The sequence below is a fragment of the Ambystoma mexicanum genome (genome assembly GCF_040938575.1).
Source record: "Ambystoma mexicanum isolate Mex_15411 chromosome 12 unlocalized genomic scaffold, UKY_AmexF1_1 Mex_chr12_unloc.1, whole genome shotgun sequence".
Classification (NCBI taxonomy): Eukaryota; Metazoa; Chordata; class Amphibia; order Caudata; family Ambystomatidae; genus Ambystoma; species Ambystoma mexicanum.
Window position 1 is genome coordinate 3,709,895 of NW_027182322.1, and position 18,085 is coordinate 3,727,979.

The 18,085-nt window shown below is 46.2% G+C and overlaps 3 non-coding genes across 3 annotated transcripts; all 3 read left to right on the forward strand.

Moving 5' to 3' along the window:
* Positions 1-7,733: 7,733 nt before the first annotated feature.
* TRNAH-GUG (transfer RNA histidin (anticodon GUG)) lies at positions 7,734-7,805 on the forward strand. Its single transcript has one exon. It is a non-coding gene; the product is annotated as a tRNA-His (tRNA).
* A 2,403-nt stretch (positions 7,806-10,208) lies between these two features.
* On the forward strand, positions 10,209-10,280 carry TRNAH-GUG (transfer RNA histidin (anticodon GUG)). Its single transcript has one exon. It is a non-coding gene; the product is annotated as a tRNA-His (tRNA).
* A 7,346-nt stretch (positions 10,281-17,626) lies between these two features.
* TRNAH-GUG (transfer RNA histidin (anticodon GUG)) lies at positions 17,627-17,698 on the forward strand. Its single transcript has one exon. It is a non-coding gene; the product is annotated as a tRNA-His (tRNA).
* Positions 17,699-18,085: the final 387 nt, after the last annotated feature.

Below are 18,085 nucleotides of genomic sequence, written 5' to 3' on the forward strand. Positions count from 1 at the left end.
AATTGGCTCCACTTTGATGACTTTCATTTGGATTCTGACTTGATTATTGAGATCTTAAATAAGTGACTGGGGATCAGGTGTCCACTTATTCTCATGGATAACATCACAACCAACCTTTAATTCAAACATGAGTCATGACATCACAGATGGAGTACAGCTTATGATAGAGGTGGAACGTAACATTGTAGCAGCCCAAGTAGCTCGCCGTGATCGTATAGTGATTAGTACTCTGCGTTGTGGCCGCAGCAAACTCGGTTCGAATCCGAGTCACGGCATTGCGGTGAGGCAATGTCACGTCACGGCAGTTGGTCAAATATTTTAGAATTTCCATTAATACATTGGCAATCTCTGTGGAGGACTGAAACAATTCGATATGTCCTTACTGTTATGAACCTTTTGTTTCTTTAATGCTCTTTGCACACTTTTTCATCGGGTGACTGTAATGTATTTCAACCAAATCTAATTAAGAGCGCATTATGTGGTGACATTTGCAGTACATGAAACATTATAACACTGCCATTTACGTCAATAACCACTAGCTTGATTAAGACATATGTATTGCAGCGACAGTATTTCCCAGTTACAAATGGGAATAAAAACAACATCCGCGAGGGATTGAACCAACGACATTTAACTGATATTGCCAATGGAGCGCGTTACAGAGAGCGCGAGGTCCCCCCTTTACAGTCACACGCTGATGATAATACAGATGTTTAAATAAACAGGCATATCTGTGGACTTGTGGTCTTTCTACATTGGGACTCATAGTCTAGTCCTAGGCTATTGTAGGCACTGGCGTATCTTTTAGTGGAATGAGAGGCATTCTGTAGTCGCGTGAAAGGACCTTTCAAGTCAATCTGATCTGTATTGTCCTGTGAAAAAAAGCGTTCTTAGACACAGTGAGGAGTTTTTGGGGATAATGGGAAAATCATTTCCAACTAAATGACAGGAATTTCTTAGTCCAATCATGAGGTGTGCTAGGCTTTTTTATACTGTGGCGGAAAGAGAGAGAGTATAACAGTCATTATAAATAAAGGGCCAAGGAAGTGACAGTTTATGGAAGGAACAATTTGCACATAGTTTTAGAATGTGGTCAGGAGGAGGACAATGTGCTTACACATATGAAACATTAGAAGGTAGACATTATGGAAGCACATATATTTCTTTATTTTTATTGTATTTGGGGAGAGGGGGTTAATATAGCACGTCCAATGTGGAAAAGTGCTTTCCATAGCACCTTGCAGGTGGGCGACATCTAGAACTGTGCAGTAGCCACCCATGCCCCAGACGTCAAAGAGAACAAGAAGTTACACATGTTGGAAGTGAGGGTGAGACATTGAGGAGATATGATCCCCGTATGAAGCCGAGAGAAGGAGGAGGCGTGAACGTGCATCCATGTATGCAGGCGAGAAGGGAAGGAGTATTGGTCATGCATCCCTGCATGAGGGTGAGACAGGGAGGAGATATGATCCCCGTATGAAGCCGAGAGAAGGAGGAGGCGTGAACGTGCATCCATGTATGCGGGCGAGACAGGAAGGAGCATTGGTCATGCATCCCTGCATGAGGGTGAGACAGGGAGGAGATATGATCCCCGTATGAAGCCGAGAAAAGGAGGAGGCGTGAACGTGCATCCATGTATGCAGGCGAGAAGGGAAGGAGCATTGGTCATGCATCCCTGCATGAGGGTGAGACAGGGAGGAGATATGATCCCCGTATGAAGCCGAGAGAAGGAGGAGGCGTGAACGTGCATCCATGTATGCGGGCGAGACAGGAAGGAGCATTGGTCATGCATCCCTGCATGAGGGTGAGACAGGGAGGAGATATGATCCCCGTATGAAGCCGAGAGAAGGAGGAGGCGTGAACGTGCATCCATGTATGCGGGCGAGACAGGAAGGAGCATTAGTCATGCATCCCTGCATGAGGGTGAGACAGGGAGGAGATATGATCCCCGTATGAAGCCGAGAGGAGGAGGAGGCGTGAACGTGCATCCATGTATGCGGGCGAGACGGGAAGGAGCATTGGTCATGCATCCCTTCCCGAGGGTGAGACAGGGAGGATATAAAATCCCCGTATGAAGCCGAGAGAACGAGGAGACATGAACGTGCATCCATGTATGCGGGCGAGAAGGGAAGGAGCATTGGTCATGCATCCCTGCATGAGGGTGAGACAGGGAGGAGATAAAATCCCTGTATGAAGCCAAGAGAACGAGGCGGCATGAACATGCATCCTTGTATGCAGGTGTGACATGTAGTCATCATGAACATGCATCCCTTTATAAGGACATAACATGGAGGACTCATGAACATGAATGCCTGAAATTTATGGTGGTGGCCTTCGGGTGATTTGGCACGTGCAATTGGTGAAGAGCACTTCTCCTGCGCAAAAAAATAAATTTACTATTAGCACCCCGGAGGGAGCCTCTGCACTTCTTATAGGGAGAAAACTCTGCAATGGAAGGGGACAGGGTCAATAACAGCTGTAAACTCTCACAAGACCATCACTGCTCTCACACTTTCCTGCTCTCAGGCTGGCGGGCCATTATCGGCCCTGGCTGCCGCACCATTGCCAGGTTTGTGTAACTATATTATTTCTAATTGGCTCCACTTTGATGACTTTCATTTGGATTCTGACTTGATTATTGAGATCTTAAATAAGTGACTGGGGATCAGGTGTCCACTTATTCTCATGGATAACATCACAACCAACCTTTAATTCAAACATGAGTCATGACATCACAGATGGAGTACAGCTTATGATAGAGGTGGAACGTCACATTGTAGCAGCCCAAGTAGCTCGCCGTGATCGTATAGTGGTTAGTACTCTGCGTTGTGGCCGCAGCAAACTCGGTTCGAATCCGAGTCACGGCATTGCGGTGAGGCAATGTCACGGCAGTTGGGCAGATATTTTAGAATTTCCATTAATACATTGGCAATCTCTGTGGAGGACTGAAACAATTCGATATGTCCTGCTACTGTTATGAACCTTTTGTTTCTTTAATGCTCTTTGCACACTTTTTCATCGGGTGACTGTAATGTATTTCAACCAAATCTAATTAAGAGCGCATTATGTGGTGACATTTTCAGTACATGAAACATTATAACACTGCCATTTACGTCAATAACCACTAGCTTGATTAAGACATATGTATTGCAGCGACAGTATTTCCCAGTTACAAATGGGAATAAAAACAACATCCGCGAGGGATTGAACCAACGACATTTAACTGATATTGCCAATGGAGCGCGTTACAGAGAGCGCGAGGTCCCCCCTTTACAGTCACACGCTGATGATAATACAGATGTTTAAATAAACAGGCATATCTGTGGACTTGTGGTCTTTCTACATTGGGACTCATAGTCTAGTCCTAGGCTATTGTAGGCACTGGCGTATCTTTTAGTGGAATGAGAGGCATTCTGTAGTCGCGTGAAAGGACCTTTCAAGTCAATCTGATCTGTATTGTCCTGTGAAAAAAAGCGTTCTTAGACACAGTGAGGAGTTTTTGGGGATAATGGGAAAATCATTTCCAACTAAATGACAGGAATTTCTTAGTCCAATCATGAGGTGTGCTAGGCTTTTTTATACTGTGGCGGAAAGAGAGAGAGTATAACAGTCATTATAAATAAAGGGCCAAGGAAGTGACAGTTTATGGAAGGAACAATTTGCACATAGTTTTAGAATGTGGTCAGGAGGAGGACAATGTGCTTACACATATGAAACATTAGAAGGTAGACATTATGGAAGCACATATATTTCTTTATTTTTATTGTATTTGGGGAGAGGGGGTTAATATAGCACGTCCAATGTGGAAAAGTGCTTTCCATAGCACCTTGCAGGTGGGCGACATCTAGAACTGTGCAGTAGCCACCCATGCCCCAGACGTCAAAGAGAACAAGAAGTTACACATGTTGGAAGTGAGGGTGAGACATTGAGGAGATATGATCCCCGTATGAAGCCGAGAGAAGGAGGAGGCGTGAACGTGCATCCATGTATGCAGGCGAGAAGGGAAGGAGCATTGGTCATGCATCCCTGCATGAGGGTGAGACAGGGAGGAGATATGATCCCCGTATGAAGCCGAGAGAAGGAGGAGGCGTGAACGTGCATCCATGTATGCGGGCGAGACAGGAAGGAGCATTGGTCATGCATCCCTGCATGAGGGTGAGAAGGGGAGGAGATATGATCCCCGTATGAAGCCGAGAAAAGGAGGAGGCGTGAACGTGCATCCATGTATGCAGGCGAGAAGGGAAGGAGCATTGGTCATGCATCCCTGCATGAGGGTGAGACAGGGAGGAGATATGATCCCCGTATGAAGCCGAGAGAAGGAGGAGGCGTGAACGTGCATCCATGTATGCGGGCGAGACAGGAAGGAGCATTGGTCATGCATCCCTGCATGAGGGTGAGACAGGGAGGAGATATGATCCCCGTATGAAGCCGAGAGAAGGAGGAGGCGTGAACGTGCATCCATGTATGCGGGCGAGACAGGAAGGAGCATTGGTCATGCATCCCTGCATGAGGGTGAGACAGGGAGGAGATATGATCCCCGTATGAAGCCGAGAGGAGGAGGAGGCGTGAACGTGCATCCATGTATGCGGGCGAGACGGGAAGGAGCATTGGTCATGCATCCCTTCCCGAGGGTGAGACAGGGAGGATATAAAATCCCCGTATGAAGCCGAGAGAACGAGGAGACATGAACGTGCATCCATGTATGCGGGCGAGAAGGGAAGGAGCATTGGTCATGCATCCCTGCATGAGGGTGAGACAGGGAGGAGATAAAATCCCTGTATGAAGCCAAGAGAACGAGGCGGCATGAACATGCATCCTTGTATGCAGGTGTGACATGGAGTCATCATGAACATGCATCCCTTTATAAGGACATAACATGGAGGACGCATGAACATGAATGCCTGAATTTTATGGTGGTGGCCTTCGGGTGATTTGGCACATGCAATTGGTGAAGAGCACTTCTCCTGCGCAAAAAAATAAATGTACTATTAGCACCCCGGAGGGAGCCTCTGCACTTCTTATAGGGAGAAAACTCTGCAATGGAAGGGGACAGGGTCAATAACAGCTGTAAACTCTCACAAGACCATCACTGCTCTCACACTTTCCTGCTCTCAGGCTGGCGGGCCATTATCGGCCCTGGCTGCCGCACCATTGCCAGGTTTGTGTAACTATATTATTTCTAATTGGCTCCACTTTGATGACTTTCATTTGGATTCTGACTTGATTATTGAGATCTTAAATAAGTGACTGGGGATCAGGTGTCCACTTATTCTCATGGATAACATCACAACCAACCTTTAATTCAAACATGAGTCATGACATCACAGATGGAGTACAGCTTATGATAGAGGTGGAACGTCACATTGTAGCAGCCCAAGTAGCTCGCCGATCGTATAGTGGTTAGTACTCTGCGTTGTGGCCGCAGCAAACTCGGTTCGAATCCGAGTCACGGCATTGCGGTGAGGCAATGTCACGCCAGTTGGGCAGATATTTTAGAATTTCCATTAATACATTGGCAATCTCTGTGGAGGACTGAAACAATTCGATATGTCCTGTTACTGTTATGAACCTTTTGTTTCTTTAATGCTCTTTGCACACTTTTTCATCGGGTGACTGTAATGTATTTCAACCAAATCTAATTAAGAGCGCATTATGTGGTGACATTTGCAGTACATGAAACATTATAACACTGCTATTTACGTCAATAACCACTAGCTTGATTAAGACATATGTATTGCAGCGACAGTATTTCCCAGTTACAAATGGGAATAAAAACAACATCCGCGAGGGATTGAACCAACGACATTTAACTGATGTTGCCAATGGAGCGCGTTACAGAGAGCGCAAAGTCCCGCCTTTACAGTCACACGCTGATGATAATACAGATGTTTAAATAAACAGGCATATCTGTGGACTTGTGGTCTTTCTACATTGGGACTCATAGTCTAGTCCTAGGCTATTGTAGGCACTGGCGTATCCTTTAGTGGAATGAGAGGCATTCTGTAGTCGCGTGAAAGGACCTTTCAAGTCAATCTGATCTGTATCGTCCTGTGAAAAAAAGCGTTCTTAGACACAGTGAGGAGTTTTTGGGGATAATGGGAAAATCATTTCCAACTAAATGACAGGAATTTCTTAGTCCAATCATGAGGTGTGCTAGGCATTTTTATACTGTGGCGGAAAGAGAGAGAGTATAACAGTCATTATAAATAAAGGGCCAAGGAAGTGACAGTTTATGGAAGGAACAATTTGCACATAGTTTTAGAATGTGGTCAGGAGGAGGACAATGTGCTTACACATATGAAACATTAGAAGGTAGACATTATGGAAGCACATATATTTCTTTATTTTTATTGTATTTGGGGAGAGGGGGTTAATATAGCACGTCCAATGTGGAAAAGTGCTTTCCATAGCACCTTGCAGGTGGGCGACATCTAGAGCTGTGCAGTAGCCACCCATGCCCCAGACGTCAAAGAGAACAAGAAGTTACACATGTTGGAAGTGAGGGTGAGACATTGAGGAGATATGATCCCAGTATGAAGCCGAGAAAAGGAGGAGGCGTGAACGTGCATCCATGTATGCAGGCGAGAAGGGAAGGAGCGTTGGTCATGCATCCCTGCATGAGGGTGAGACAGGGAGGAGATATGATCCCCGTATGAAGCCGAGAGAAGGAGGAGGCGTGAACGTGCATCCATGTATGCGGGCGAGACAGGAAGGAGCATTGGTCATGCATCCCTGCATGAGGGTGAGACAGGGAGGAGATATGATCCCCGTATGAAGCCGAGAGAAGGAGGAGGCGTGAACGTGCATCCATGTATGCGGGCGAGACAGGAAGGAGCATTGGTCATGCATCCCTGCATGAGGGTGAGACAGGGAGGAGATATGATCCCCGTATGAAGCCGAGAGGAGGAGGAGGCGTGAACGTGCATCCATGTATGCGGGCGAGACGGGAAGGAGCATTGGTCATGCATCCCTTCCCGAGGGTGAGACAGGGAGGAGATAAAATCCCCGTATGAAGCCGAGAGAACGAGGAGACATGAACGTGCATCCATGTATGCGGGTGAGAAGGGAAGGGGCATTGGTCATGCATCCCTGCATGAGGGTGAGACAGGGAGAAGATAAAATCCCTGTATGAAGCCAAGAGAACGAGGCGGCATGAACATGCATCCTTGTATGCAGGTGTGACATGGAGTCATCATGAACATGCATCCCTTTATAAGGACATAACATGGAGGACGCATGAACATGAATGCCTGAATTTTATGGTGGTGGCCTTCGGGTGATTTGGCACGTGCAATTGGTGAAGAGCACTTCTCCTGCGCAAAAAAATAAATTTACTATTAGCACCCCGGAGGGAGCCTCTGCACTTCTTATAGGGAGAAAACTCTGCAATGGAAGGGGACAGGGTCAATAACAGCTGTAAACTCTCACAAGACCATCACTGCTCTCACACTTTCCTGCTCTCAGGCTGGCGGGCCATTATCGGCCCTGGCTGCCGCACCATTGCCAGGTTTGTGTAACTATATTATTTCTAATTGGCTCCACTTTGATGACTTTCATTTGGATTCTGACTTGATTATTGAGATCTTAAATAAGTGACTGGGGATCAGGTGTCCACTTATTCTCATGGATAACATCACAACCAACCTTTAATTCAAACATGAGTCATGACATCACAGATGGAGTACAGCTTATGATAGAGGTGGAACGTCACATTGTAGCAGCCCAAGTAGCTCGCCGTGATCGTATAGTGGTTAGTACTCTGCGTTGTGGCCGCAGCAACCTCGGTTCGAATCCGAGTCACGGCATTGCGGTGAGGCAATGTCACGTCACGGCAGTTGGGCAGATATTTTAGAATTTCCATTAATACATTGGCAATCTCTGTGGAGGACTGAAACAATTCGATATGTCCTGTTACTGTTATGAACCTTTTGTTTCTTTAATGCTCTTTGCACACTTTTTCATCGGGTGACTGTAATGTATTTCAACCAAATCTAATTAAGAGCGCATTATGTGGTGACATTTGCAGTACATGAAACATTATAACACTGCCATTTACGTCAATAACCACTAGCTTGATTAAGACATATGTATTGCAGCGACAGTATTTCCCAGTTACAAATGGGAATAAAAACAACATCTGCGAGGGATTGAACCAACGACATTTAACTGATGTTGCCAATGGAGCGCGTTACAGAGAGCGCGAGGTCCCGCCTTTACAGTCACACGCTGATGATAATACAGATGTTTAAATAAACAGGCATATCTGTGGACTTGTGGTCTTTCTACATTGGGACTCATAGTCTAGTCCTAGTCTATTGTAGGCACTGGCGTATCTTTTAGTGGAATGAGAGGCATTCTGTAGTCGCGTGAAAGGACCTTTCAAGTCAATCTGATCTGTATTGTCCTGTGAAAAAAAGCGTTCTTAGACACAGTGAGGAGTTTTTGGGGATAATGGGAAAATCATTTCCAACTAAATGACAGGAATTTCTTAGTCCAATCACGAGGTGTGCCAGGTTTTTTTATACTGTGGCGGAAAGAGAGAGAGTATAACAGTCATTATAAATAAAGGGTCAAGGAAGTGACAGTTTATGGAAGGAACAATTTGCACATAGTTTTAGAATGTGGTCAGGAGGAGGACAATGTGCTTACACATATGAAACATTAGAAGGTAGACATTATGGAAGCACATATATTTCTTTATTTTTATTGTATTTGGGGAGAGGGGGTTAATATAGCACGTCCAATGTGGAAAAGTGCTTTCCATAGCACCTTGCAGGTGGGCGACATCTAGATCTGTGCAGTAGCCACCCATGCCCCAGACGTCAAAGAGAACAAGAAGTTACACATGTTGGAAGTGAGGGTGAGACATTGAGGAGATATGATCCCCGTATGAAGCCGAGAGAAGGAGGAGGCGTGAACGTGCATCCATGTATGCAGGCGAGAAGGGAAGGAGCATTGGTCATGCATCCCTGCATGAGGGTGAGACAGGGAGGAGATATGATCCCCGTATGAAGCCGAGAGAAGGAGGAGGCGTGAAATTGCATCCATGTATGCGGGCGAGACAGGAAGGAGCATTGGTCATGCATCCCTGCATGAGGGTGAGACAGGGAGGAGATATGATCCCCGTATGAAGCCGAGAGAAGGAGGAGGCGTGAACGTGCATCCATGTATGCAGGCGAGAAGGGAAGGAGCATTGGTCATGCATCCCTGCATGAGGGTGAGACAGGGAGGAGATATGATCCCCGTATGAAGCCGAGAGAAGGAGGAGGCGTGAACGTGCATCCATGTTTGCGGGCGAGACAGGAAGGAGCATTGGTCATGCATCCCTGCATGAGGGTGAGACAGGGAGGAGATATGATCCCCGTATGAAGCCGAGAGAAGGAGGAGGCGTGAACGTGCATCCATGTATGCGGGCGAGACGGGAAGGAGCATTGGTCATGCATCCCTTCCCGAGGGTGAGACAGGGAGGAGATAAAATCCCCGTATGAAGCCGAGAGAACGAGAAGACATGAACGTGCATCCATGTATGCGGGCGAGAAGGGAAGGAGCATTGGTCATGCATCCCTGCATGAGGGTGAGACAGGGAGGAGATAAAATCCCTGTATGAAGCCAAGAGAACGAGGCGGCATGAACATGCATCCTTGTATGCAGGTGTGACATGGAGTCATCATGAACATGCATCCCTTTATAAGGACATAACATGGAGGACGCATGAACATGAATGCCTGAATTTTATGGTGGTGGCCTTCGGGTGATTTGGCACGTGCAATTGGTGAAGAGCACTTCTCCTGCGCAAAAAAATAAATTTACTATTAGCACCCCGGAGGGAGCCTCTGCACTTCTTATAGGGAGAAAACTCTGCAATGGAAGGGGACAGGGTCAATAACAGCTGTAAACTCTCACAAGACCATCACTGCTCTCACACTTTCCTGCTCTCAGGCTGGCGGGCCATTATCGGCCCTGGCTGCCGCACCATTGCCAGGTTTGTGTAACTATATTATTTCTAATTGGCTCCACTTTGATGACTTTCATTTGGATTCTGACTTGATTATTGAGATCTTAAATAAGTGACTGGGGATCAGGTGTCCACTTATTCTCATGGATAACATCACAACCAACCTTTAATTCAAACATGAGTCATGACATCACAGATGGAGTACAGCTTATGATAGAGGTGGAACGTCACATTGTAGCAGCCCAAGTAGCTCGCCGTGATCGTATAGTGGTTAGTACTCTGCGTTGTGGCCGCAGCAACCTCGGTTCGAATCCGAGTCACGGCATTGCGGTGAGGCAATGTCACGTCACGGCAGTTGGGCAGATATTTTAGAATTTCCATTAATACATTGGCAATCTCTGTGGAGGACTGAAACAATTCGATATGTCCTGTTACTGTTATGAACCTTTTGTTTCTTTAATGCTCTTTGCACACTTTTTCATCGGGTGACTGTAATGTATTTCAACCAAATCTAATTAAGAGCGCATTATGTGGTGACATTTGCAGTACATGAAACATTATAACACTGCCATTTACGTCAATAACCACTAGCTTGATTAAGACATATGTATTGCAGCGACAGTATTTCCCAGTTACAAATGGGAATAAAAACAACATCTGCGAGGGATTGAACCAACGACATTTAACTGATGTTGCCAATGGAGCGCGTTACAGAGAGCGCGAGGTCCCGCCTTTACAGTCACACGCTGATGATAATACAGATGTTTAAATAAACAGGCATATCTGTGGACTTGTGGTCTTTCTACATTGGGACTCATAGTCTAGTCCTAGTCTATTGTAGGCACTGGCGTATCTTTTAGTGGAATGAGAGGCATTCTGTAGTCGCGTGAAAGGACCTTTCAAGTCAATCTGATCTGTATTGTCCTGTGAAAAAAAGCGTTCTTAGACACAGTGAGGAGTTTTTGGGGATAATGGGAAAATCATTTCCAACTAAATGACAGGAATTTCTTAGTCCAATCACGAGGTGTGCCAGGTTTTTTTATACTGTGGCGGAAAGAGAGAGAGTATAACAGTCATTATAAATAAAGGGCCAAGGAAGTGACAGTTTATGGAAGGAACAATTTGCACATAGTTTTAGAATGTGGTCAGGAGGAGGACAATGTGCTTACACATATGAAACATTAGAAGGTAGACATTATGGAAGCACATATATTTCTTTATTTTTATTGTATTTGGGGAGAGGGGGTTAATATAGCACGTCCAATGTGGAAAAGTGCTTTCCATAGCACCTTGCAGGTGGGCGACATCTAGATCTGTGCAGTAGCCACCCATGCCCCAGACGTCAAAGAGAACAAGAAGTTACACATGTTGGAAGTGAGGGTGAGACATTGAGGAGATATGATCCCCGTATGAAGCCGAGAGAAGGAGGAGGCGTGAACGTGCATCCATGTATGCAGGCGAGAAGGGAAGGAGCATTGGTCATGCATCCCTGCATGAGGGTGAGACAGGGAGGAGATATGATCCCCGTATGAAGCCGAGAGAAGGAGGAGGCGTGAAATTGCATCCATGTATGCGGGCGAGACAGGAAGGAGCATTGGTCATGCATCCCTGCATGAGGGTGAGACAGGGAGGAGATATGATCCCCGTATGAAGCCGAGAGAAGGAGGAGGCGTGAACGTGCATCCATGTATGCAGGCGAGAAGGGAAGGAGCATTGGTCATGCATCCCTGCATGAGGGTGAGACAGGGAGGAGATATGATCCCCGTATGAAGCCGAGAGAAGGAGGAGGCGTGAACGTGCATCCATGTATGCGGGCGAGACAGGAAGGAGCATTGGTCATGCATCCCTGCATGAGGGTGAGACAGGGAGGAGATATGATCCCCGTATGAAGCCGAGAGAAGGAGGAGGCGTGAACGTGCATCCATGTATGCGGGCGAGACGGGAAGGAGCATTGGTCATGCATCCCTTCCCGAGGGTGAGACAGGGAGGAGATAAAATCCCCGTATGAAGCCGAGAGAACGAGAAGACATGAACGTGCATCCATGTATGCGGGCGAGAAGGGAAGGAGCATTGGTCATGCATCCCTGCATGAGGGTGAGACAGGGAGGAGATAAAATCCCTGTATGAAGCCAAGAGAACGAGGCGGCATGAACATGCATCCTTGTATGCAGGTGTGACATGGAGTCATCATGAACATGCATCCCTTTATAAGGACATAACATGGAGGACGCATGAACATGAATGCCTGAATTTTATGGTGGTGGCCTTCGGGTGATTTGGCACGTGCAATTGGTGAAGAGCACTTCTCCTGCGCAAAAAAATAAATTTACTATTAGCACCCCGGAGGGAGCCTCTGCACTTCTTATAGGGAGAAAACTCTGCAATGGAAGGGGACAGGGTCAATAACAGCTGTAAACTCTCACAAGACCATCACTTCTCTCACACTTTCCTGCTCTCAGGCTGGCGGGCCATTATCGGCCCTGGCTGCCGCACCATTGCCAGGTTTGTGTAACTATATTATTTCTAATTGGCTCCACTTTGATGACTTTCATTTGGATTCTGACTTGATTATTGAGATCTTAAATAAGTGACTGGGGATCAGGTGTCCACTTATTCTCATGGATAACATCACAACCAACCTTTAATTCAAACATGAGTCATGACATCACAGATGGAGTACAGCTTATGATAGAGGTGGAACGTAACATTGTAGCAGCCCAAGTAGCTCGCCGTGATCGTATAGTGATTAGTACTCTGCGTTGTGGCCGCAGCAAACTCGGTTCGAATCCGAGTCACGGCATTGCGGTGAGGCAATGTCACGTCACGGCAGTTGGTCAGATATTTTAGAATTTCCATTAATACATTGGCAATCTCTGTGGAGGACTGAAACAATTCGATATGTCCTTACTGTTATGAACCTTTTGTTTCTTTAATGCTCTTTGCACACTTTTTCATCGGGTGACTGTAATGTATTTCAACCAAATCTAATTAAGAGCGCATTATGTGGTGACATTTGCAGTACATGAAACATTATAACACTGCCATTTACGTCAATAACCACTAGCTTGATTAAGACATATGTATTGCAGCGACAGTATTTCCCAGTTACAAATGGGAATAAAAACAACATCCGCGAGGGATTGAACCAACGACATTTAACTGATATTGCCAATGGAGCGCGTTACAGAGAGCGCGAGGTCCCCCCTTTACAGTCACACGCTGATGATAATACAGATGTTTAAATAAACAGGCATATCTGTGGACTTGTGGTCTTTCTACATTGGGACTCATAGTCTAGTCCTAGGCTATTGTAGGCACTGGCGTATCTTTTAGTGGAATGAGAGGCATTCTGTAGTCGCGTGAAAGGACCTTTCAAGTCAATCTGATCTGTATTGTCCTGTGAAAAAAAGCGTTCTTAGACACAGTGAGGAGTTTTTGGGGATAATGGGAAAATCATTTCCAACTAAATGACAGGAATTTCTTAGTCCAATCATGAGGTGTGCTAGGCTTTTTTATACTGTGGCGGAAAGAGAGAGAGTATAACAGTCATTATAAATAAAGGGCCAAGGAAGTGACAGTTTATGGAAGGAACAATTTGCACATAGTTTTAGAATGTGGTCAGGAGGAGGACAATGTGCTTACACATATGAAACATTAGAAGGTAGACATTATGGAAGCACATATATTTCTTTATTTTTATTGTATTTGGGGAGAGGGGGTTAATATAGCACGTCCAATGTGGAAAAGTGCTTTCCATAGCACCTTGCAGGTGGGCGACATCTAGAACTGTGCAGTAGCCACCCATGCCCCAGACGTCAAAGAGAACAAGAAGTTACACATGTTGGAAGTGAGGGTGAGACATTGAGGAGATATGATCCCCGTATGAAGCCGAGAGAAGGAGGAGGCGTGAACGTGCATCCATGTATGCAGGCGAGAAGGGAAGGAGTATTGGTCATGCATCCCTGCATGAGGGTGAGACAGGGAGGAGATATGATCCCCGTATGAAGCCGAGAGAAGGAGGAGGCGTGAACGTGCATCCATGTATGCGGGCGAGACAGGAAGGAGCATTGGTCATGCATCCCTGCATGAGGGTGAGACAGGGAGGAGATATGATCCCCGTATGAAGCCGAGAAAAGGAGGAGGCGTGAACGTGCATCCATGTATGCAGGCGAGAAGGGAAGGAGCATTGGTCATGCATCCCTGCATGAGGGTGAGACAGGGAGGAGATATGATCCCCGTATGAAGCCGAGAGAAGGAGGAGGCGTGAACGTGCATCCATGTATGCGGGCGAGACAGGAAGGAGCATTGGTCATGCATCCCTGCATGAGGGTGAGACAGGGAGGAGATATGATCCCCGTATGAAGCCGAGAGAAGGAGGAGGCGTGAACGTGCATCCATGTATGCGGGCGAGACAGGAAGGAGCATTGGTCATGCATCCCTGCATGAGGGTGAGACAGGGAGGAGATATGATCCCCGTATGAAGCCGAGAGGAGGAGGAGGCGTGAACGTGCATCCATGTATGCGGGCGAGACGGGAAGGAGCATTGGTCATGCATCCCTTCCCGAGGGTGAGACAGGGAGGATATAAAATCCCCGTATGAAGCCGAGAGAACGAGGAGACATGAACGTGCATCCATGTATGCGGGCGAGAAGGGAAGGAGCATTGGTCATGCATCCCTGCATGAGGGTGAGACAGGGAGGAGATAAAATCCCTGTATGAAGCCAAGAGAACGAGGCGGCATGAACATGCATCCTTGTATGCAGGTGTGACATGTAGTCATCATGAACATGCATCCCTTTATAAGGACATAACATGGAGGACGCATGAACATGAATGCCTGAAATTTATGGTGGTGGCCTTCGGGTGATTTGGCACGTGCAATTGGTGAAGAGCACTTCTCCTGCGCAAAAAAATAAATTTACTATTAGCACCCCGGAGGGAGCCTCTGCACTTCTTATAGGGAGAAAACTCTGCAATGGAAGGGGACAGGGTCAATAACAGCTGTAAACTCTCACAAGACCATCACTGCTCTCACACTTTCCTGCTCTCAGGCTGGCGGGCCATTATCGGCCCTGGCTGCCGCACCATTGCCAGGTTTGTGTAACTATATTATTTCTAATTGGCTCCACTTTGATGACTTTCATTTGGATTCTGACTTGATTATTGAGATCTTAAATAAGTGACTGGGGATCAGGTGTCCACTTATTCTCATGGATAACATCACAACCAACCTTTAATTCAAACATGAGTCATGACAACACAGATGGAGTACAGCTTATGATAGAGGTGGAACGTCACATTGTAGCAGCCCAAGTAGCTCGCCGTGATCGTATAGTGGTTAGTACTCTGCGTTGTGGCCGCAGCAAACTCGGTTCGAATCCGAGTCATGGCATTGCGGTGAGGCAATGTCACGGCAGTTGGGCAGATATTTTAGAATTTCCATTAATACATTGGCAATCTCTGTGGAGGACTGAAACAATTCGATATGTCCTGCTACTGTTATGAACCTTTTGTTTCTTTAATGCTCTTTGCACACTTTTTCATCGGGTGACTGTAATGTATTTCAACCAAATCTAATTAAGAGCGCATTATGTGGTGACATTTGCAGTACATGAAACATTATAACACTGCCATTTACGTCAATAACCACTAGCTTGATTAAGACATATGTAATGCAGCGACAGTATTTCCCAGTTACAAATGGGAATAAAAACAACATCCGCGAGGGATTGAACCAACGACATTTAACTGATGTTGCCAATGGAGCGCGTTACAGAGAGCGCAAAGTCCCGCCTTTACAGTCACACGCTGATGATAATACAGATGTTTAAATAAACAGGCATATCTGTGGACTTGTGGTCTTTCTACATTGGGACTCATAGTCTAGTCCTAGGCTATTGTAGGCACTGGCGTATCTTTTAGTGGAATGAGAGGCATTCTGTAGTCGTGTGAAAGGACCTTTCAAGTCAATCTGATCTGTATTGTCCTGTGAAAAAAAGCGTTCTTAGACACAGTGAGGAGTTTTTGGGGATAATGGGAAAATCATTTCCAACTAAATGACAGGAATTTCTTAGTCCAATCATGAGGTGTGCTAGGCATTTTTATACTGTGGCGGAAAGAGAGAGAGTATAACAGTCATTATAAATAAAGGGCCAAGGAAGTGACAGTTTATGGAAGGAACAATTTGCACATAGTTTTAGAATGTGGTCAGGAGGAGGACAATGTGCTTACACATATGAAACATTAGAAGGTAGACATTATGGAAGCACATATATTTCTTTATTTTTATTGTATTTGGGGAGAGGGGGTTAATATAGCACGTCCAATGTGGAAAAGTGCTTTCCATAGCACCTTGCAGGTGGGCGACATCTAGAGCTGTGCAGTAGCCACCCATGCCCCAGACGTCAAAGAGAACAAGAAGTTACACATGTTGGAAGTGAGGGTGAGACATTGAGGAGATATGATCCCAGTATGAAGCCGAGAAAAGGAGGAGGCGTGAACGTGCATCCATGTATGCAGGCGAGAAGGGAAGGAGCATTGGTCATGCATCCCTGCATGAGGGTGAGACAGGGAGGAGATATGATCCCCGTATGAAGCCAAGAGAAGGAGGAGGCGTGAACGTGCATCCATGTATGCGGGCGAGACAGGAAGGAGCATTGGTCATGCATCCCTGCATGAGGGTGAGACAGGGAGGAGATATGATCCCCCTATGAAGCCGAGAGAAGGAGGAGGCGTGAATGTGCATCCATGTATGCAGGCGAGAAGGGAAGGAGCATTGGTCATGCATCCCCTCATGAGGGTGAGACAGGGAGGAGATATGATCCCCGTATGAAGCCGAGAGAAGGAGGAGGCGTGAACGTGCATCCATGTATGCGGGCGAGACGGGAAGGAGCATTGGTCATGCATCCCTTCCCGAGGGTGAGACAGGGAGGAGATAAAATCCCCGTATGAAGCCGAGAGAACGAGGAGACATGAACGTGCATCCATGTATGCGGGTGAGAAGGGAAGGAGCATTGGTCATGCATCCCTGCATGAGGGTGAGACAGGGAGAAGATAAAATCCCTGTATGAAGCCAAGAGAACGAGGCGGCATGAACATGCATCCTTGTATGCAGGTGTGACATGGAGTCATCATGAACATGCATCCCTTTATAAGGACATAACATGGAGGACGCATGAACATGAATGCCTGAATTTTATGGTGGTGGCCTTCGGGTGATTTGGCACGTGCAATTGGTGAAGAGCACTTCTCCTGCGCAAAAAAATAAATTTACTATTAGCACCCCGGAGGGAGCCTCTGCACTTCTTATAGGGAGAAAACTCTGCAATGGAAGGGGACAGGGTCAATAACAGCTGTAAACTCTCACAAGACCATCACTGCTCTCACACTTTCCTGCTCTCAGGCTGGCGGGCCATTATCGGCCCTGGCTGCCGCACCATTGCCAGGTTTGTGTAACTATATTATTTCTAATTGGCTCCACTTTGATGACTTTCATTTGGATTCTGACTTGATTATTGAGATCTTAAATAAGTGACTGGGGATCAGGTGTCCACTTATTCTCATGGATAACATCACAACCAACCTTTAATTCAAACATGAGTCATGACATCACAGATGGAGTACAGCTTATGATAGAGGTGGAACGTCACATTATAGCAGCCCAAGTAGCTCGCCGTGATCGTATAGTGGTTAGTACTCTGCGTTGTGGCCGCAGCAACCTCGGTTCGAATCCGAGTCACGGCATTGCGTTGAGGCAATGTCACGTCACGGCAGTTGGGCAGATATTTTAGAATTTCCATTAATACATTGGCAATCTCTGTGGAGGACTGAAACAATTCGATATGTCCTGTTACTGTTATGAACCTTTTGTTTCTTTAATGCTCTTTGCACACTTTTTCATCGGGTGACTGTAATGTATTTCAACCAAATCTAATTAAGAGCGCATTATGTGGTGACATTTGCAGTACATGAAACATTATAACACTGCCATTTACGTCAATAACCACTAGCTTGATTAAGACATATGTATTGCAGCGACAGTATTTCCCAGTTACAAATGGGAATAAAAACAACATCTGCGAGGGATTGAACCAACGACATTTAACTGATGTTGCCAATGGAGCGCGTTAC